General features: G+C 40.9%; 1 pseudogene; it reads left to right on the forward strand.

Moving 5' to 3' along the window:
- Nucleotides 1-22,239: 22,239 nt before the first annotated feature.
- On the forward strand, nt 22,240-23,202 carry LOC138071877 (KATNB1-like protein 1 pseudogene; annotated as a pseudogene).
- Nucleotides 23,203-23,468: the final 266 nt, after the last annotated feature.

Raw genomic sequence — 23,468 nt, forward strand, 5'->3', positions numbered from 1 at the left:
CATAGCATTCTTTGGTATTTGTGACTCATCCATTTGAGCAGCCAGAACTTGTGATTTGGTCTTTAAGAGGCAACCTGTTTCCCTTAGAAATGGACCTGCTTGTGTTTCACTCTCCTGAGGCTATTAGAGGAGCTATGATGAGAATGTGAGGATACATAAAAGGTCTTAATTTCAACCATCCTGAAAATGTTAGTGACTGAAGTTAAAGTGGCTTTGAGGGGCCATTTTACACATAGAAGTAATAAGTCTCACTTTGACACAATATGCTATCCTGTGTGCTTGAAACATACATTGGTTTCCCCACTAATGAGAAGTTCCCACTAATGAGAAGCTATAGCACGTAAGTAGAGGAAAGATTTTCTGATAGGGTTACAAATTGGACATGCAGCCACCAAACAGGGAATAATGAAGGATAAGGGGGAGGGGGGAAGCCAGAAACTATCCATTGCCAATAATCTGAAACAGGAGACTACAATGGAAGCTTGACTTGCATACAGTGAGTTTATTGTGGTGTATTTGTACAACCAAGGGCCTTGTGAATATTTATAATGGACTTTTCCCCAACTAACGCCAATTTAAGTTAATAAGTATTGTAATGGTTAAACATTTTTTCTAGGATATAAAATAAGCATGCTCTTTCCTTTTATAGGTATTTAATGGACTCCCTGGTGGCTCAGATGGTAAAGAATCTGCCTGCAAAGCAGGAGACCTGGGTTTGATCTCTGGGTTGGGAAGATCCCTGGAGAAGGGAATGGCAACCCATGCCAGTAGTCTTGCCTGGAGAATTCCATGGACAGAGGAGCCTGGTGGGCTACAGTCTATGGGATTGCAAAGAGTTAAACACGACTGAGTGACTAACAATTTCGCTTTTCCTTTTATAAGCCTTGATTCATCAATTTATTTCATCCCATTCTAATTCAGTGAAAATCAAATGAATGCTTTCTGTGGGCTAGGAGGTGTGTTTAGCACTGGGAATCCACAGGAGAGTCCTGCTGGAAGAAAATATCTGCTGATTTAATTGTGTAGGATAATTATGAGAAATCACACAAACTAGTATTTTTGAAACATTTTTTCTAAATATTGCACTAGTATAAAAATTTAAAGTTTTTAGGAGTTTATTTTTGTTCTTATCTCTGCCTTCAGACTGTTTCAGCTAGACACGCATCTGTTAAAAAAAATTTGATTTTGGAGAATACATTTTATTTGTGGTTTATGGGGAATCAGGTTCTCATACTGAGAAAGATGTGTTAACACAAAATAAATATAGAATTCAATCCCAATAGTCAAGCTTTTATCAGTAACTAGTCGTTCTGTATCTATAATGTGGTTTTAAAACTGCTATGTTGAAAAAAGTTGCCTTTTTCTTCATTGCTTTTATTTCAGTTGTATACATCATTTCACACTTTTGAAGTGTTCACTAAGATGAAATCTGGCTTCACCATTTTACTGAAGTAGAAAAAGTCAAGTGACTTTGATTTCCTACTTTATGCCAAATATCTCTCAAAGGTGATCATCACAAAACACCAGTACTTCTGACTCTTTGTAATGCATTATCCTTAATTGACATTGACGTTCTATAAAAGAGGTTTATGCTTTCATGATTTCCTGAAAGTAAGTTTGTCACCTGTTTGTAGGCAAAAAGTTCTTCAAATTCCTTGGGTTTTCAAAAGCTACCACCTGAAGGATAGTTTATCAGTTATCTTTTTGACCTAGTAATGTTTATCACTTTCACACCTAAAATAAATTTAAAATATGCTCATTTTTCATATAAGTAGAGAAAGCTCAAGATGAGGAACTTAAAATCACTGACTTGAAACTCACTGTTGGGGGAAAAGCCATACCCATCGAGAAAGCAATTTGTCATCATTTTCAATACCTCTGATTGCCAAATTGGGACCACTGATGCCTTACTGTACCAGTATTTTAACTTTGCCTTTTTGCCTCTGAAAGATGCAGACAAGTCTCTATCACCATAATTACTATTATTTCTTGACAAAGATTATGTCCAAAACCCTCTGCAAGGTACAACCGCCTTTGACCAGCACTGAGGAAGTTATATTACTGAGACAGTCTATCCTTCAGACGCAAAAAGAGATGAAACTGGACTGCAAGGAGATCAAACCAGTCATTCCTAAAGGAAATTAGTCCTAAATATTCATTGGAAGGACTGATGCTGAAGCTGAAACTCCAGTACTTTGGCCACCTGATGCGAAGAACTGACTTACTGGAAAAGATCCAGATGCTGGCAAAGACTGAAGGCGGGAGGAGAAGGGGATGATAGAGCTTGAGATGGCTGGATGGCATCACCAACTTGATGGACATGAGTTTGAGCAAGCTCTGGGAATTGGTGATAGACAGGGAAGCCTGGTGTGCTGCAGTCCACAGGGTCGAAAAGAATTGGACATGACTGAGCAACTGAACTGAATTAGAAGCAGCAGCTTTACTTGGGATAAGCAAAGGGTTCTGTCCACCAAAAACAAATTTTTTAAAACAGATCAGTTCTTTCAGAAGCTACTTTGACTTACATAAAACTAGTCATCAGACAGCAGATCCCACCCATCTTGGCTTTGATATTTTCCTTGAATAACACCTCACCCTTCCAAACAGATTTCAATGCTAATTTGGTCTGTTATCAGTATCACTCAGGGTGAGAGAGGGTTTTTTAAAAAAAAAAATTTATTTTTAATTGAATGATAATTGCCCTACAATATTGTGTTCAGTTCAGTCACTAAGTTGTGTCCAACTCTTTGCGACCCCATGAATCATAGTACGCCAGGCCTCCCTGTCCATCACCAACTCTTGGAGTTCACCCAAACTCATGTGCATCAAGTCAGTGATGCCATCCAGCCATCTCATCCTCTATCTTCCCCTTCTCATTCTGCCCCCAATCCCTCCCAGCATCAGGGTCTTTTCCAATGAGTCAACTCTTCACATGAGGTGGCCAAAGTATTAGAGTTTCAGCCTCAGCATCAGTCCTTCCAATGAATATTCAGGACTGATTTCCTTTAGGAGGGACTGGTTGGATCTCTTTGCAGTCCAAGGGACTCGCAAGAGTCTTCTCCAGCACCACAGTTCAAAAGCATCAATTCTTCGGCACTCAGCTTTCTTTACAGTCCAACTCTCACATCCATACATGACCACTGGAAAAACCATAGCCCTGACTAGATGGACCTTGTTGGCAAATAATATCTCTGCTTTTTAATATGCTCTCTAGGTTGGTCATAACTTTCCTTCCAAGGAGCAAGCATCTTTTAATTTCATGGCTGTAATCATCATCTGCAGTGATTTTGGAGCCCAAAAAATAAAGTCTGACACTGTTTCCACTGTTTCCCCATCTATTTCCCATGAAGTGATGGGACCAGATGACATGATCTTAGTTTTCTGAATGTTGAGCTTTAAGCCAACTTTTTCACTCTCCTCTTTCACTTTCATCAAGAGGCTTTTTAGTTCCTCTTCACTTTCTGCCATAAGGGTGATGTCATCTGTATATCTGAGGTTATTAATATTTCTCCTGGCAATCTTGATTCCAGCTTGTGCTTCTTCCAGCCCAGCATTTCTCATGATGTACTCTGCATAGAAGTGAAATAAGCAGGGTGACAATATACAGCCTTGTCGTACTCCTTTTCCTATTTGGGACCAGTCTGTTGTTCCATGTCCAGTTCTAACTGTTGCTTCCTGACTTGCATACAGGTTTCTCAAGAGGCAGGTCAGGTGTCTGGTATTCCCATCTCTTTCAGAATTTTCCACAGTTTATTGTGACCCACACAGTCAAAGGCTTTTGCATAGTCAATAAAGCAGAAATAGATGTTTTTCTGGAACTCTCTTGCTTTCTTGATGACCCAGCAGATGTTGGCAATTGATCTCTGGTTCCTCTGCCTTTTCTAAAACCAGCTTGAACATCTGGAAGTTCACGGTTCATGTATTGCTGAAACCTGGCTTGGAGAATTTTGAGCATTACTTTACTAGCGTGTGAGATTAGTGTAATTGTGCAGTAGTTTGAGCATTCTTTTGCATTGCCTTTCTTAGGGATTGGAATGAAAACGGACCTTTTCCAGTCCTGCGGCCACTGCTGAGTTTTCCAAATTTGCTGGCATATTGAGTGCAGCACTTTCACAGCATCATCTTTCAGGATTTGAATAGCTCAACTGGAATTCCATCACCTCCACTAGCTTTGTTCGTAGTGATGCTTTCTAAGGCCCCCTTGACTTCACATTCCAGGATGTCTGTCTCTAGGTGAGTGATCACACCATCATGATTATCTGGATCATGAAGATCTTTTTTGTACAGTTCTTCTGTGTAGTCTTGCCACGTCTTCTTAATATCCCTTCTTCTTCTGTTAGGTCTATGCCATTTCTGTCCTTTATCGAGCCCTTCTTTGCATGAAATGTTCCCTTGGTATCTCTAATTTTCTTGAAGAGATCTCTAGTCTTTCCCATTCTGTTGTTTTCCTCTATTTCTTTGCATTGTTGCTGAGGAAGGCTTTCTTATCTAGTTTCTGCCAAACATCAACACGAATCAGCTATAGGTATACCTATGTACCCTCCATCTTGAACCTCCCTTCTACCTCCCACCCCATCCCACCTCTCTAGGTTGTTACAAGGTCCCAGGTTGTGTCCCCTGAGTCACACAGCAAATTCCCACTCTTTTACATATGATAATGTATATGTTTTCATTCTACTCTCTCCATATATCCCACCCTCTCCTTCCTCCCCCCACCCCATGTTTATAGGTCTGTTCTCTATGCTGTGAGGTTGAGAGAGGGTTTTGAATGTTGTCAGTTTTTCTCAGTAATTATGAATTACCTCCTACTACAAAAGCAGAAAATCATTATGTAGGAGAGAAGATTGAGTTAAAAAAACATGTGAAAATATGTATTCCCTTAATATTTGTGAAGAGAAGATTACTGGCTTTACTTCCTGAACTTTTTTAGGTACATATAAGTCATGACTTGGAGACAAGCCGAAGGGCTTCATGATCATTTCCCATTCTTCAGGCAGCACGGTCATCGAATGAGATATGCACGGCTTCTGCCTCCACTGTTGTCTCACCCAACAAAGACGTTTTTTTCCAAGTCTCTAATTTCTTCCCCAGCCTCAAACACGCAACACACATGTACACCAAAACCAATCTCTCTTTCTCTTACTCCCCACTCCCTTCCCACCTCTCTCTCTTTTAAAGTGTTTCCATAGAGGGAATCCAGTTACAGTGGCATCAAGGGAAGGTGTGAAAGAGTCCAAAATGTTATCATAGGCAGAATTATATCTGGGAAGAAGGAGAAAGTTATGAAAAATTTCCCTTGGGTTGATTGGCTAATTGTGGGGAAATGAGCTTTGCATTTTTAAAAGCATTCCTTGGGAATGCCACTCTTTGTGCATCCCTGACTTTTTTCAAACTTTAAACTTTTTATTTTGTTTTGGGGTATAAATGATTAACAATGTTGTGGTGGTTTCAGGTGAACAGTGAAGGGACTCAGTCCTATGCATACCATGAACTGTAGCCTGCCAGGCTCCTCTGTCTATAGAATTCTCCAGGCAAGCATATTGGAGTGGGTAGTCATTCCCTTCTCCAGGGGATCTTCCTGACCCAGGGATAGAACCCAGATCTCATGCATTGCAGGCAGATTCTGTACTGTTTGAGCCACCAGGGAAGCCATATATGTATCCATTCTCCCCCAAACTCCGCTCCCATCTAGTCTGCCACATAACACTGAGCAGAGTTCCCCATGCTATACAGTAGGTTCTTGTTGGGTGTCCATTTTGAATATAGCAGTGTGTATATGACTATCCCAAATTCCCTAACTATCCCTTCTCCCCGGCAACCATGTCATCACTGTCAGTTAAGAGGTCTCATTCATTCTAGATAATTAGTGGTTCTGACAACAGTGATCTTTATTTAAAATAATAATGTATTAAGAATGAACAGAAATAGTATAATTTCAAGGGATTTCTTTGGGTGGGGAGGGGGGATTAGAAATCATTCTCCACCTGGGTATATCAGTTCAGTTCAGTTCAGTTGCTCAGTCATGTCTAACTCTTTGCAACCCTGTGGACTGCAGCATGGCAGGCCTCCCTGTCCATCACCAATTCCCGGAGTTCACTCAAACTCATGTCCATCGAGTCGGTGATGCCATCCAACCATCTCATCCTCTGTCGTCCCCTTCTCCTCCCACCTTCAATCCTTTCCAGCATCAGGGTCTTTTCAAATGAGTCAGTTCTTCACATCAGGTGGCCAAGAGTTAAAAGAAAGCACCAGTTTTTTTTTCTTGCCTTCTACAATCAGGATTTATGCAGACCTTTTATTGGGTGGGATGGTAGGAGTTTAATTCATGACATTTCTTTACTCGTCCATACATCATGGACCACTGTCACTGCATTGGAAGTACTTGTGGGAGGGGTGAGCTTCTTGTTCCGAAAATGGAGAAGTGGCTCCTATTGGATTGGCCTTACCACAGAAAACAACTTGAAACTCTGGACATGATAAAAGAAAAATTGACTTAAAGTCAATGGAGAATAACTAAAATCAGGCAAATTTTAAAGGAGAGTATACATTTGAAAGTAGAAAATGGAATAGGGTAAGTTTCCCCTTTTACAGCTTTTTTTTTTTTTTTTTTGCTGAGGGCAGGCTACAGTCAGTCCCAAGTAAGGTGACTAAAACTGGCATCTGGAAAGTACAAGAGAAATATCAAAGAGGAGACACTCAATAAAGGGAACTCCAAATTCTACATATAAACTCTATCCTGAACTATAGTTCAGCAGACCCCTGAACTATGCCTGTGCAAGACTGAGGCAAAACTAACTGAAGAAAGATTCCAGCTGCTGCTCACTAAGGAGGAGACACGGTTTGGATTTCAAGTCCTGCCAAGTCAACTGCCTATTAAACCCTTTTAAAAAATCAATATTCTCTGAAATAACACAACAGAATCCACAGTCTGAACATCCCATTTTTCATAAAGTCCACGGTACTAGACATGAACGAACAGAAAAATGTGACCCAAACTGAAGTGAAAAAGGCGATCAAGGCATATGGACCACAAGACCAGATACTATACTTAGCAGAGATTTTATTGGACTCTATTATTTAAAATCTGATTTCTTCAGGTATTTTGGGTTTCCAGCATTTTTGTTATTCTCTGCCTTCCCACACTTGTTCAGTCCATTCTGCAACTTCTTGGGAAAGCACTTTAAGATTTTCCTGAAGATGAGCAATTTTGCTCAATCCACACATTATTTGCCTCTTATTCTGAGATGCTCTTAAGATGTCTTTGGTCTCAATAGCTTGCAATTGGAGGGATTCTGATGATTCTTGGAGTAACCGTGTCTGTGCTTGAAGGCGAGTTATTATCATGGTATGAAATAAAAGTTTAGGGAACTTACTTTTAGGTTCAAGAGAGTCCCCAGGTGAAGAGGTGAAACTCTTCATACCTTTGTGAAATACGGCCAAACACAGAGCTTGTAACTTTAGAGGACTGTCTACCTTTGGAGGTGACTTCATGGTTTCATAGGCTTGTGTAAACAGTCTAGTCTTCTGACTAAATTTGCCATATTCTTCAGCTTGGTCAGTAAGTTGTTGGTCTGCCTCTTTTTTTATTTTTTAGAGTACATAGTCTCTTTACTATAAAAATAATCACAGCAGCATACACCAAGATCTCCCAGGAAAACTCCAAGGTTCTTGGAGCTTGGGTCAAATATCTGGAGAACACCATCAAAGCACCATATAGTTGCTCCATTACCAGTTGGAGAAACATGTTTATGACAACCAGCACACCATCCATGGCTCCAGAGGACACTGCAGCTCTATCTCTGACTTCCAGTCTCTTGTGGGCCACAAGTGACCACAGAGATCTTGTAGAATGTTCTGATTCTTACCTAAACAAGTGCCTGGCAACAAGGACAGAGCCAATAGGAGGGGCTGAGAGGAGGAGGCAGCAAGGTTCTATAAAAGAGTACCCTAAGATTGCTCTGCTCTCCAGAAGAAACAGAGTCACATTACTCATACCCTGCACTTAGCATTTGGAAATGTGGAAAGAGCTGATGGTTGCCAGAGGAGGCCAGCCAGAGTTCTGACCACACTAGGCCCCACCTGACTTTACAACAGACCTGGGTCTAGCCAGTCCCATGCCAACACACCCTTGAGCATGTTAGGGCATAATGGTGATAGATGCTGTAGTATAGGACTCATGGGCCCACATCTTTGGGTGAGGATCATTGTCCTGATTTAAAGTTTCCTTGGGCAACAAGGAAGTCTGACCTTGCTTAGTCTCATCAAAGATAGTAACTAAGAGAGCTGTTTTTCAGTTGTAAGGACTTGGGAAAAATCAATTGGAACTGGCAATGTCCTAATATTTCAGGATTTTCTGTGGAGCCAGTGTTTTCCTATTTAATCCCAATGTCCTGGAAGACAATGACTCTCCTCTAGTGCTGACTCAGGGATCCCATCCCCACCCCTCATGTGGCCCTGGCTCTCTCCAGCACACGACTCCCAAGGTTGACCTGGAGACAGTCTCTACTCCATTGAGTCATCTTCAGAAGAGAGGCCTTTCTTCCCAAAAGGCAGCTGGTCCTACTTCTAGCAGAATTTGTCATCTTTTATTTTTTTTTAAACTACATCTCACTCTCCCTGTATTTCTCTGGCAAACTCTGCTCCTTGTCCAACACTTCAGATTGCCACGGGTGACTCACCCCTGATATTTTTATTCGTATTATTATTTTTCATCCTCAATACTTTTACTATGAGGAATCAGTAGGCTTGTCAGCCAAATTCCGATTAGGGGCCTTAGAGGGTGCTGGGCTTCAGGTCCTCCCATGGATGTGGAGAATAGATGTTCTGATCAATGAGAAGAAGGCAGCCAAATGCCTAATGTAGTGATTTTTTAAAATTGAGATAATGTTGTTTTACTGGACTTCCCAAGTGGCACTTGTGGTAAAGAACCCACCTGCCAATGCAGGAGATGTAAGAGACTAGGGTTTGATCCCTGGATTGGGAAGATCCCCTGGAGGAGAGCATGGCAACACACTCCAGTATTCTTGCCTGGAGAATCCCATGGACAGAGGAGCCTGGAGGGCTACAGTTCAATATTATATAAGTTTGGGGTGTACAACATTATATTTCTACTTCTGTATACACTATGGAGTCGCACAGAGTCGGACACGACTGAAGCGACTTAGCAGCAGCAGCAGCAGCAGCATACACTACAGTGTGCTCACCACCAAAATTTTAATTTCTACCTGTCACTATACAGTACTTTCTTTACCCATATCACCTTCCTTCCCTTTCCCTCTAGTTACTACTCTGTTCTCTGTATCCACATGTTTGTTTTTGTTTGATATGTTCACTTTTTGGGGGGGAGTTGCTTGGTTTTTTTTTTAATATTCAACATATGAGAGAGATCATATGGTATTTGTCTTCTCTGATTTATTTCACTCAGCATAATACCCTCAAGGTCCATCCATGTAGTCACAAATGGCAAGATTATATCCTTTTTTATGGCTAAGATAGTTTTTTTAAAATATAAATTTATTTATTTTAATTGGAGGCTAATTACTTTACAATATTATATTGGTTTTGCCATACATCAACATGAATTAGCCATGGGTATACACGTGTTCCCCATCCTGAACCTCCCTCCCCATACCATCCCTCTGGGTCGTCTCGGTGCACCAGCCCCAAGCATCCAGTACAGCTAAGATAGTTTTTCCTTGTAATAATTTTAAAAGGAAATGGTCATTTTAGAGTTAATAACCTGTTTGGGAAGAGAATAAACTCAGTCACTGTTGGGATTTAAATAGAGGGAGTGATTAGAGAGGATTTTAGACAGAACTCTTTCAGTTGCCAGTTACATGTACACCACTGGAAGTAGCTTAAGTCAAAATAGGAATCTGGGGTGCAAATAGTGGAGGTTCACAGAATGGGAGAACTGTGTGAATCAGGGAATCCCCCGGAGCCTCAAGTCAGAGGCCACTCCTAAGAGTCACTCTGAATCTTGTTCTTGATTCAGGAAAACAAGAAAAACCTCTGGGTGTCTGTGGGTTGGCTCTACGTTCTCAGGTCTCTATGAGTGGCAGGAACATGGCTGCCAGTATCTCTAGTAGACAAGGAATTTAAATCAGCTATTATAGCTCTGATGAAGGTCACAGGAAGCAGCTGTGGAGGTTTTCCCCAGGAGGCCCCATGTCTATGGGAAGTTATCAAGCACTTCCTCAACTGCCTCTCCCTGTCTTGCTTGAGAATCCAAGGCACTCAGGATTATAGCTATCAGCAGAAGCCACGGGATTTACCAATGGCTTCTACAGCAACCACCAACATGTACAGTTCTATTCCTTGGAAGGGGTTCTGCCAAGGGAAATCTAGTGTGTCTGTCTATGCAGTGACATCTCAGCCTGGAATCTATGGACTTGGTAAGTCAGAAGCCATTGTTCTCTGTAACACGGAGGGGTTCCTGAGGCCATCTCTGGTATCAGAAGGTAGGCGGTAACCTTGCCTCACAGCTGCAGACTGCTTATCCTTGTACCCATGGCAGGCCGGTATGGTGACTCTGTGATTGAGCATAGACAGTGATACATACAGAGAGGTCAAAGTAGAACAAACATGGTGCACTGATAAGATGATGGAATAATCAATTTAACTAGTCAGAGATTACTAAGATGTCCATGTAAGCAAGTGTGGCAGCCCATGGGTTTGCTCTCGGAGACAAGAACCACCACATAGACTGAAATCAGCTCACTGGCCTGGGCATACCCTCCAAACCACTGATTTAGGCACGTATCAGACACCTGACCCGGAGAAGGCAATGGCACCCCACTCCAGTACTCTTGTCTGGAAAATCCCATGGATGGAGGAGCCTGGTGGGCTGCAGTCCATGCGGTCCCTGAGAGTCAGACATGACTGAGCGAGTTCACTTTCACTTTTCACTTTCATGCATTGGAGAAGGACATGGCAACCCACTCCAGTGTTCTTGCCTGGAGAATCCCAGGGACGGGGGAGCCTGGTGGGCTGCCATCTATGGGGTCGCACAGAGTCGGACACGACTGAAGTGACTTAGCAGCAGCAGCAGACACCTGATCAGATCTGTGCTCGAAAGAAATCTGTCATGTTTCCAGTGAAGATTTAAAAAGAGTATCTTTGATAATCCAGTGTTTAAGACAGTGCCTAGTACATGGTAGGCACCAATATCTGTGGAATGACTAAGCCAATACTCTAGGGAAAAAAAGTGCTGTCTGAGTGAAGAGATGATGATGACAATCATGGGATCAGCATGCAGCAAGTGTTTGCTCTATGCCAAGCATGGAGCTAAACAGTTATATGAATTATCTCAGTTAATTTCCCCACCACGCCTATGAGTTAGGTTCTATTATTGTCTTCATTTTAACATATGAGGACAGTGAGGCACAGGAAGTTTCAAGAGATGTATAATCTGTTGTTTCTGCATCCTTTTGGCTACTTGATCCACGAAAGCTGAATAATAACGAGCATAAACTGGAATCACGGCTCCCAGAGTCTTGCATGGGCATGTACCTCCAAATGGGACTTTGCAGGTAACCATTCCACTAGGTAAGACTGGAGTCCCCTAAAACTGTGCTCCGTAATAGAAAATGGAATATTCATGAAGACACTGAATGAAAACACAAAAACCACACTCAAATAATAAACCGGGGGACAAGTTATTATACAGCAGAGCTGAGAGCTGCTGGGGTGGAGTGGGATGCTAGTGGGATGCCAGGAGAAACTCTTTTAAATGCCAGGAGAAACTCTCATAAAGAATGCTTTTGAAGCAGAAATGAAAGGACACTTCCCTACAAAGGCATTGGAAAGAGCATAAACCAAACAGCTGAGTCACATACTACAAATTCCAACTGCAGCTCTGAAATAAAAAGAAGCTTTCAAAGAGATGGTGGGAAAAGATAGGTCTTTTCTGTCGTATCCAGTGGCAAGTTCAATCAGCGGTAACGTCACAATCAGCCACAGACTCGAGTCTAGAGGCTGAGTGGTCACCGAGGGAGCACCCCAAGGTCCTTCTTGGTACATTTTATAAGCAGAATGCTAAAGCATTGAAAACTAACTTGGCAATAGGGAAGAGAGGATGGGGACCTAGATTTACTTGACTTGAATAATCTGTACTATCAGAGATGGCAGAGATTTAGATGCTTGCATTGAAATCAACACGTGAAACTTCCTGCAGTAATAAGTATGACTTTAGTGTTTATTTCTGCCTTTCATGCAAGAAAGGCTTTGAAGGCCAGTGCAGTACAAATGCGAGGTAGCTTTAGGCAAGCATTGTCCTGTGCGGTTATAGGGTTATTAATCATTTGGCACTGGCTCTCACACTAACCTGGGACAACTCTGATCGTTCTAATTTGGCAAAACTTCATAGTTTCACACAGTACTCTAAATCAAGGACCAATCATTTTTTTCCTGTAAAGAGCCTGTAAAGATAGTAAATAGTTAAGGCTTTTCAAGACTTATATTGTCTATGTTGCATATTCTTCATCGTTTCTATTTTTTTTTAAACACTTTAAAGTGAAAGAAAGTGAAGCCGCTCAGTCGTGTCCAACTCTTTGCGACTCCATGGACTGTAGCCTACCAAGCTCCTCTGTCCATGGGATTTTCCAGGCAAGAATACTGGAGTGGGTTGCCATGCCCTTCTCCAGGGCATCTTCCAAACCCAGGGATTGAACCTGGGTCTCCCGCATTGTAGGCAGACACTTTATCGTCTGAGCCACCAGGGAAGTCTAAGTCCCTTTAAAAATATACAAAACATCCTGAGCTCAAGAGCCATACAAAAATAGGTCACTGGCTGGATTTGGTCCTCAGGATACAGTATGCCATCCCTTTACTAAATCATTGAGAAAGTGGATGTGTGGGTGAGAAGTGTGCATCGAGGTATATACATAATATACCTAATTGAAGAGACACATGCTTTCACGTACATGTTAAGTATGTGAATTTTCTTTTTTTCTCTTTTCCTTTAGAAAATAAATTCCTCTGGTGCAGAGACTTCACTAGCATTTTTACAGTTCTCCAAAACAGCAAGAAATGAATTCTACACAAAGCAGATCTCAATAAATACACACTGACAGACTACTATAAAGAAAATAGCCTATGTTAACAGACCATGGCTGGGGAAAATCTCAGTTTTCCTTTTTCAGAAGAAAAAATGCCAAGTTTTCTTTCTGCTTAACACCTAAGGATATGTGATGTGTGTTGTTTCAGTGTATGTGCACCTAGTAACACTATTATCATCATCAATATCAACAGTACAATTTAAAATCTTATTTCACATATTATGGTTTTCAAAACACTTTCTATGCATTATCCTATATTAGTCTTGACATCAGAAATACTATGCATTTTCACAGGTAAAATTTCCACATTAAGAGAAAATATTAAACAGATTTCAAAACTCCAAATTTCCCAATGCCAAAATTTAACTAGACTAACAGCTCAAAATCTACCTACAAAATCAACACAAAATCTACTATCTAGCATGATAAAGAACAAAGCAAAGAAATATGAAAGATGTTTATTTTTTTATGTAATTATCTGAGTGTCTAATTTGATCAAGGAAAAGGACTGAAGAGCTCAGAAGACAAACTATATATAGGAACTAGAGTCTCACTAACTTTCCATTTTCTAGATTTTTTTTTGGTTATACATTTTTTAAAATATAAATTTATTTTAATTGGAGGTTAATTACTTTACAATATTGTATTGGTTTTGCCATACATCAACATGAATCCGCCACAGGTATACACATGTTCCCCATCCTGCAAAATCTGGTTGGGTTTTTCTGCCTCTGGCTTTATTTATTTATTATCACCGCATTGAAGGGCCATGTATTTTCATCATGCATTTTTAAAAACTACTGCTGAGACATTTTCACATTCAGTACTGTAATAAACATTTTATTATTGAACTCCAGTATGTTCTCCTTCCTTCTAAAGATACCTGAAGTTATATATCACTGGGAATAAAAATACAGTCTTCTTGCTGCAGAAAGTTTTTATTTACTAGAGTTCAAAATGCCAGCATTATGAGATAAGCTATCATACAAGATGTTGACAAGAAAAGTCAATATGCACTACCCAGTTTGCGCTACACAATTTTTTGTGCTGTTACTCAGAGTTGGGGCATGCGGTTCTCATAAACTTCCTTTCAAATTGCCATCTCATTCCATTTATGGCTTCAGAGGCAATTTTCAAGGTTGAGAAATGAAAGGAATGGGACACAGTGATAGGACAACTCTATCTCATCATTATTCTCACTTTGTGGTAGTTCTTGGTCTTGCTCTGGTACTAACTTTACCAATGTATCTTTTTACCCAGTTCAACAGTCCAGAAATTCATGTGTCTCCTTCCTTTCTTCTGTCCCCAAAGGTACATAAGAAGTATATTTGTAATAAATACTTATAAACCTTTTACACAGTAGAAGTTCTCAGTTGCTTCCCAAACTAAATAAATACCTGTTTCTTGTTTTCAAGGGTTTTTGTAATTTTTGTTTTAAAAATTGACATACAATTGACACATAACATTATATTAGTTTCCTATACACAACAATATGATTAGATATCTGTATATATTGAGAAATCTCACTGCAATAAGTCTAGATAACATCCACTGCTACACAGTTACACAATCTTTTCTTGAGAACTTTCCAGATCTACTCTCTTAGCAATGTTCAAATTTGCAATATAATGTTATTATCATGTCTGTATGGTAGATCCCATGACTTAATCTTCTTTATATCTTTTACCTACTTTCACCCATTTCACCTAAGCCCCACTCCCTGCCTCTGACAAGGTCTTTCACAACTCAGTGCTTCTTGCTATTTAAGTTAGGAAACGGCACCCCACTCCAGTACTCTTGCCTGGAGAATCCCATGGAGGGAGGAGCCTGGTAGGCTACAGTCCATGGGGTCACAAAGAGTCGGACACGACTGAGCAACTTCACTTTCACTTTCATACATAAACCTGGTAAATCTTGTAGATCTTGAAGGTAAAGTTATATCCTGAGAAGAGTCTCACTATCAACTGCTGATAATGAATATAGGTTGAGTTCAGAATCTATTAGAGGAGTGAGAACAAATAAACCACCAACAGTCTTTTCCCATGCCATCACCCACTTAGCACAGAAGAGGCATATCTCAGATAAACACCTATGAGATCATTCTCCCTTCTGTCTCTTCTTTTCCTTTCTAAAGGTGACCTCAGTCAGGGCTCTGGGTCCATTCCAGAAGCTGTGACTTCAGATTCTTCAGAGCGAAACATCCACAAGTCATGTCATTTTTTTCTTGCCATGACAACTATATAGCTTCATTTTAATGTGCCATTATGCTAACAAAGTCTCTCTTTGTTCTAATAAGTAAAAAAGGTGAAGAACATCTTGCCACATTTATCTCCAAATAACCTTTCCACTTGGTTGGTATGATTACCTCATGGGCATCTGAAGGCTTTAGGTTTATTCTTCATTTACCAGCTTAGTTCATGTGTTTCCCTTTCCCAGAATCCCTCTTCTTCTGCATGTCTTCCAGTCCTTCAGAGCCTAGCTCCACATCAACCCGCATGGAAACTTCAGTATCAGTTATCTATCATTGCATAACATTCACCCCAAACTTAGTGGTATCAGAAAACATTTATTATGCCTGAGATTTTATGGGTCAGGAATCTGGGCAGGGACCATCAGAGATAGATAATTTTCATTCCACAATGACTAGGGTCTTAGTTGGGTGGTATGAAGGCCTAGAGAGGCCTGTGATGGCTCAGTTAGGGTCTTATGTCAGGTTTTGGCTGTCTGTCTTCCTGATTTTGCACATCACTTTTGTTGCAGCTGGAATGTCTAACAAACCTTCTTCATTTTCATGTCTGGTGTCTCAATGGCTAGAATGCTGAGGCTAAAGAAATATGTTTTCATGTAGCCTTTCCATGATGCTGCTGATGCTCCAATACTTTGGCTACCTGATCTAAAGAGAAGGCTTATTGGAAAAGACCCTGATGTTGGGAGCCAGACATCCTAGAATGTGAAGTCAGGTGGGCCTTAGAAAGTATCACTATGAACAAAGCTAGTGGAGGTGATGGAATTCCAGCTGAGCTATTTCAAATCCTAAAAGATGATGCTGTGAAAGTGCTGCACTCAATATGCCACCAAATTTGGAAAACTCAGCAGTGGCCACAGGACTGGAAAAAGTCAGTTTTCATTCCAGTCCCAAAGAAAGGCAATGCCAAAGAATGCTCAGACTACTGCACAATTGCACTCATCTCACACACTAGTAAAGTCATGCTCAAAATTCTTCAAGCCAGGCTTCAACAGTATGTCAACTTGAACTTTTAGATGTTCAAGTTGCATTTAGAAAAGGTAGAGGAACCAGAGATCAAATTGCCAACATCCATTGGATCATCAAAAGAGCAAGTGTTCCAAAAATCCTGCTTTATTGACTATGCCAAAAACTTTAACTGTGTGGATCTCAACGAACTGTAGAAAATTCTTCAAGAGATGGGAATATCAGACCACCTGATCTGCCTCCTGAGAAATCTGTATACAGGTCAAGAAGCAATAGTTAGAACTGGATATGGAACAACAGACTGGTTCCAAATCGGGAAAGAAGTATGTCAAGGCTGTATATTGTCATCCTGCTTACTTAACATGCAGAGTACATCATGAAAAATGTTGGACTGGATGAAGCACAAGCTGGAATCAAGATTGCCGGGAGAAATATCAAGAACCTCAGATATGCAGATGACACTACATATATGGCAGAAAGCAAAGAAGAACTAAAGGGCCTCTTGATGAATGCGAAAGAGGAGAGTGAAAAAGTTGGCTTAAAGCTCAACATTCAGAAAACAAAGATCATGGCATCTGGTCCTATCACTTCATGGCAAATAGATGGGGAAACAGAGGAAACAGTGTCAGACTTTATTTTTGGGGGCTCCAAAATCACAGATGGTGACTGCAGCCATGAAATTAAAAGACGCTTGCTCCTTGGAAGAAAAGTTATGACCAACCCAGACAGCATATTAAAAGCAGAGACATTACTTTGCCAACAAAGGTCCATCTAGTCAAAGCTATGGTTTTTCCAGTGGTCATATATGGATGTGAGAGTTGGACTATAAAGAAAGCTGAGTGCTGAAGAATTGATGCTTTTGAACTGTGGTGTTGGAGAAGACTCTTGAGAGTCCCTTGGACTGCAAGGAGATCCAACCTGTCCATTCTGAAGGAGATCAGCCCTGGGATTTCTTTGGAAGGAATGATGCTAAAGCTGAAACTCCAGTACTTTGGCCACCTCATGCAAAGAGTTGACTCATTGGAAAAGACTCTGATGCTGGGAGGGACTGTGGGCAGGAGGAGAAGGGGACGACCGGGGATGAGATGGCTGGATGGCATCACCGACTTGATGGACGTGAGTTTGGGTGAACTCTGGGAGTTGGTGATGGACAGGGAGGCCTGGCGTGTTACAATTCATGGGTCACAAAGAGTCAGACACGACTGAGTGACTGAACTGAACTGAACTGAACTGAGTGCCAAAGAATTGATGCTTTTGAACTGTGGTGTTGGAGAAGACCCTTGAGAGTCTCTTGGACTGCAAGGAGATCCAACCATTTCATCCTAAAGGAAATTAGTTCTGAATATTCATTGGAAGGACTGATGCTGAAGCAGAAACTCCAATACTTTGGCCACCTGATACGAAGAACTAACTCATTTGAAAAGACCCTGATGCTGGGAAAGATTGAAGGTGGGAGGAGAAGGGGATGACAGAGGATGAGATGGTTGGATGGCAGCACCAACTCAATGGACATGAGTTTGAGTGAACTCCAGGAGTTGGTGATGGACAGGGAGGCCTAGTGTGCTGCAGTCCATGGGGTCACAAAGAGTTGGACATGACTGAGTGACTGAACTGATGCTGGGAAAGATTGAGGGCAGCAGGAGAAAAAGACAGAGGACGAGATGGTTGGATCACCAACTTAATGTATGTGAGTTTGAACAAACTGGGAGATAGTGAAGGAGAGGGAAGCCTGGTGTGCTGCAGTTGATGGGGTTGCAAAGAGTCAGACATGTGAACTACAAATTGGCACTTAGCAAGAGCATTGCCAAGGACTGAACAACAAAGGCATTAGCCATCTGCCTCTAGGGAGATTGAACCCCATGCTGGTACAGCTGGTGACTTCAACAACCCCTGGGGGAGTTCAGGGTGGAGTGAGGCACTCTATGCTCCAGGGAATGTGGTGGGATGGGTCTTTATATAGTTAGATGTTTTTAGGAACAGATTTTATTATCTCAATTCTTGAGATCTCAATCTCCATCTCCTCATATCTAGGAAGCACTAAATCCCTTCATGGTGACATCAGATCTTCATGACTAATAGAAACCTTTTGTAAAATGAGAGATTCATGGTATTGAACTCCCCCTTCACCAGCACCTTATATATTGGCTTTCCCCCACTGCCACTTTGGAGCAGTCTCTCAGAGCTGAGATGCTGCCTCCCGGGCTGCAGTCCTCATTTTGCACCAAGTAAAACTTAACTCACAACTCTCAAGTTGTACATCTTTTTTAGTCGACAGTTATGGTGACTGACGAAGTGACCCAGAGTGGACTTCCTTCCTTCGACTGGACTCCACAAGGAACTGGAGCTTTGGTACCAGCAGCAGCCCTTTGTGCCCATCTGCCTCCTCAAGGAGTGCAGACGAATTTGGGTAAGTCTCTCCTGGTTCTCAAATCTCCCATATTGGTTGAGATTCTGAGTTTTATTTAGTGGTGAAGCAGGTTACCTGCCCCCTCCAAGTAGGAAAGATACTGGGTGGGGCTTGGGGGAAACATCTGGGGCATACCCACTCATGGTCTAGACACTGAGTGGGGCTCAGCTGAAAGATACAGAGAAATTCCCACCCAGGCAAAAGATACTGGGTGGGGGGATGGCTGAAAGATGCCAGGAGAATTGCCCACCCAGTGGAAAGACACTGGGTAGTGGGGCTCAATTGGGGGAAAAAAAATCGAGGAATAACTGGGGCTCAGCTGAAAGATGCCAAGGTTGCTCCATTGTAGGGGACTGAATGGTCTTGGCTGAGTGGTTAAGAGGCTGATCTGACACTTTTCCTCAATTTGTCTGCCATTATAGAATTTGTCAGGGTAAAAGTGAGGAAAGTAAATGAGAGCTTTGCTCTAAAGAAAAGGGACAAGACTCCTCCCGGCCAGTTCTGGTTTTCTCAGGTGACTGAGAAATTTATGGGAGTGGTGGAGGCCTAGTCCTCATACCACACAGTGGTCCCATAGGGAAACCCACTCATTAATTAAAATACTTGCTCGTCTAGGGGTTGCACATAAGAACTGGCCATTCAGCGACCTGAAAAGCCATGGTGGTCTTAGATTGCCAGAGGCAGAATCTGAACACATAAGATGAGTTGAAACGACTCTGGGGTGACCCCTGGAGGAGTTAAGCTCACAAGAAGCACATGGGCCCACTACACAAGTTCACTAGTGATTTTTATGCCTGACAAATTCAGCTTAAAATGGGAAACAGAATCTCTCAAAAACAGAAACAAAGGGGTGTCAGAAAGCCAGCCTCTGACTAACACTCCAGCCAGATTCATGTACAATACGTATGGAACTCATACTTGCAAGTACCTAGTTAATTGGGGAAATTATGTTAAAAGAGATCTCAACTTAAAATGGCCAAATTGGGGTTCTTTTGATCTTCTAAAATTGATATTTTTGCACACACATTTAGAAAAGGCCAGCCGTGCTTAATTTGACTGGTATCTAGAAGCTTATAAAGGAGGGAATGGTAGAGTAACTTCTTTGCAGAAAATCAACAAGAAGTTGCTTGAAACTATATCAAAACTAAAAAGGCTGCTAGCACTGACTTTGCCAGGTCACAGGTCTAGTGGAACTGGGAAGTCACGTTTGGTATTTATGCCACCTGGCTTTTGATTTCTGGGCATCTCTTCGCCTTTCGTTTCATTTGGAGTGTGACTCCTGGCTGGTGAAGTTCTGGTTTGGTTTGTTGGTTTGATTTGAGTGCACAGACATCTAGTACAAACTGCTTGAGTTAATATGGGAATTGCTCACTCTAAGGTTCCACACTCCACCTGGGAACCCCTTGGGGAAAAAAAAAAAAACAAAACATTTTTTTGACTGGTCAATCTATAGCCATGACCCACTGACAAGCAAAATGGCCTAAAAATATTAGCTCTTTATTGACATAGGATAGGAAAATGGACTGAAGTTCCCTTATGTCCAGGACTTCCTCCTGTAATCAATAGCCTGGGGCTGATCAAACTAAGGCTCCCCACTTCCCCAAGGGAAAATCCTTGCTGGGACCAATCTGCCCTTGATATTAGGGCCAAATTGAACACTATCTGATCTAAATTTTGTTTATAAACCTATGATCACAGAAAAAGATGATTTTTAACCATGTGGTCACAATATTCTTTAGACTCCAGAGAAATCTTGAAGAAAAAAAAAAAAATCTCTATAAATATTTTTGCCCTGAGGAAATAACTCCTTCTATACCTTTAGACCAGAGCTCTCTGGATCACTCATCTAGACTCTCTCTAATTCCTGAAACCAAAAGGAAAAAAAGGGGGAATAAAGCCTTTTAAAATCTTATTCCAACCATTTTTTACAATTAGTGTGTTTTGTATTGTGGTATCTGATTCATAACTAAGTTTGGAAAAGAAAGCTATAGGATCTCTTGTGTCTATTTGGAATATGTATGTCTCAGTGTGTGTTTTTGTTTTTTGGATAGTATTGCTGATATCTGTTTGTAAATGAGCTGTAATCTAATTGGCCGTAAAAAAAAAAGCAAGCACTTACAAATAAAATAATTCTAAACACAGGAGAAATTAACCTAAATGAATCTTAGGTTCATGTGAACTGGAAAATATTCAGTATTAAATACCTGATAATTAATGTTTGTTTATTGATCTAACTAATGTAGACATGTCTAAGAGTAATTAACATTAAGCAGAATATTTTCACTGTACCTAGGTTTAATATAAGTTAAATATTATTATATGTTACAAGTTTGTCAGCAAGGAAATTACCTTGAGTGAAGAATCTTCTAAAAAATGTAAATGAGATATGAGCTTTTAGATAAACTCTATTAAGAATAATTATGTTTTAGGAATATCTGTCTAAAGTAGTCACTCCAGATTGGGGTGACTTGAATTTCTTAGGGTTGTGCTAAACTAAGTGTTGGAAGTCTAGGTCATTTCCAAATAAAATAAGATTTTGAAACATTTACTGCTGCTGCTGCTAAGTCACCTCAGTCATGTCCAACTCTGTGTGACCCCATAGACGGAAGCCCACCAGGCTACCCCGTCCCTGGGATTCTCCAGGCAAGAACACTGGAGTGGGTTGCCATGTCCTTCTCCAATGCATGGAAGTGAAAAGTGAAAGTGAAGTCGCTCAGTTGTATCCAACTAAGCGACCCCATGGACTGCAGCCTACCAGGGTTCTCCGTCCATGGGATTTTCCAGGCAAGAGTACTGGAGTGGGGTGCCATAGCCTTCTCCTGAACACTAATTTTCTCTTACAGAGAAACTAAAGAGATTTGGGATTAAAAATGAATGATGTTTGGTGCCATCCTAAAATGTTCTAAGAAAGCAAAGGTTTTAGAAATTATCACTGGTATTTATGCTCACCAATCTATAAAATGCTAATATAAAAGTCAGTTCTTGGTTGCTTAAGGGAAGTAGGAAGTGTGTTTTCAGTAAAGAAGGTATGAGGAATGGAATTGCATTTTGTGAAAGGAAAAGGAAGTAAGCCTGACTTTTGGATGGAGGAACACAGTAATGGGTACAGAAAGTGATAAAGTTTGTGAAAAGTGAAACACTAGGAAAGAGTTTTGTATATGGTTAGGAGTAAGCTTAAAATGAAGTTAATTAAGTTTACCTTAAAGAAAGCTGGTGTAAAAATTTGAATTTAACTTTTCTGTTAAGATAACACCTTTTCTTCAGATTCTGAACTGCCTTTGATAATAGATTTAAGTTCATTGGTAGGACTGATGTTGAAGCTGAAACTCCAATACTTTGGCCACCTGATGCGAACAGCTGACTCATTTCAAAAAACCCTGATGCTGGGAAAGTTTGAGGGCAGGAGGGGAAGGGGACGACAGAGGATGAGATGGTTGGATGGCATCGCTGACTCAATGGACATGGGTTTGGGTAAACTCCAGGTTTGGTGATGGACAGGGAGGCCTGGCGTGCTGCAGTCCATGGGGTCGCAAAGAGTCAGACATGACTGAGTGACTGAACTGATGGCATCTGAAACCCACAATGTTAAAAAACACAACTTTTGTAATAATACTGAGGATCATTCCACTGATCTTCCTAGAAAAAGGACCTCTAATTTCACTAATAAGAACATGAAGGAGGTTAAGAAATCTCCAAAACAGTTGGCTGCTTACATAACTAGAACAGTTGGACAAGCTGTGAAAAGCCCAGATAAACTATGTAAAGTGTATAGAAGAAAGAAAGTTCATCATCCTATTCAAAATCCTTGTTACAGAAAGAAGCAGCCCCCTAAAAGTAGGGGCTGTGTCATGGCAAATAAAGAAAATGAACTGGCTCGTGCAGGCCACCTCCTTGAAAACTTACGGCATGATGTCGAACATATTTGGTTAACTCCAGTGATTCTGCTTCTTCACAGACAGAAAGCTCATCATCAAAATATAGTGGCTTTTTTTCTGAGGTTTCTCAGGACCGTGAAACAATGGCACAGGTTTTATTCAGCAGGAATTTGAGATTGAATGTAGCTTTAACTTTCTGGAGAAAGAGAACTATCAGTGAACTCGTAGCATGTTTGATAGGGAACGAGGACCTTGGAGTTGTCGTGGATTGCCTCCCCGTGCTCACCAAGAGTTTACAGGAAGAAAACCAGTACATCTCACTTGGCTGCTGTGTAGATGTGTTGCCTCTAGTAAAGTCCCTACTTAAAAGCAGATTTGAAGAATATATAATAATTTGATTTAAGCAGGCTTCAAGCAGTCATAAAAAGGTGGTGGTCAGAACTATCATCCAAAACAGAAATTGTGAATGATGGAAATACTCAGATTTTAAAACAGCAATTAAGTGGGTTGCGGGAACAGGAAAACCATCTTACTTTGGTTCCAGGATATACTGGTAATATAGCCAAGGATGTAGATGCTTAATTATCACAGTTGCATCGAGAGACTTCATCTATAGCATTTGGCTATTCAAAACATCCCTGGACTATATGATTTCCCCAAAAATATCCCATCTGAGAACTATGGAAGAAATCAAAACCATTTTTTCCTTTAAAAAACTGCATAATGAAACCACTAATGAAATGCTACCAAGCTACTTCACATTCAAGTGGAAAAAGATCCAGAAGGAGCAGCTTCAGCTTCAATGAGGTGAAAGTGCACTACGAGATTGTTCATCTTTGCTGCATTTGGGATTTTTATGGTTATTTCACAACATTGTTTAAGAAGTACTGGGTCTTAATGCAATCTTGCATAAAAAT

The sequence above is a fragment of the Capricornis sumatraensis genome, chromosome X, assembly GCF_032405125.1.
Source record: "Capricornis sumatraensis isolate serow.1 chromosome X, serow.2, whole genome shotgun sequence".
Lineage (NCBI taxonomy): Eukaryota > Metazoa > Chordata > Mammalia > Artiodactyla > Bovidae > Capricornis > Capricornis sumatraensis.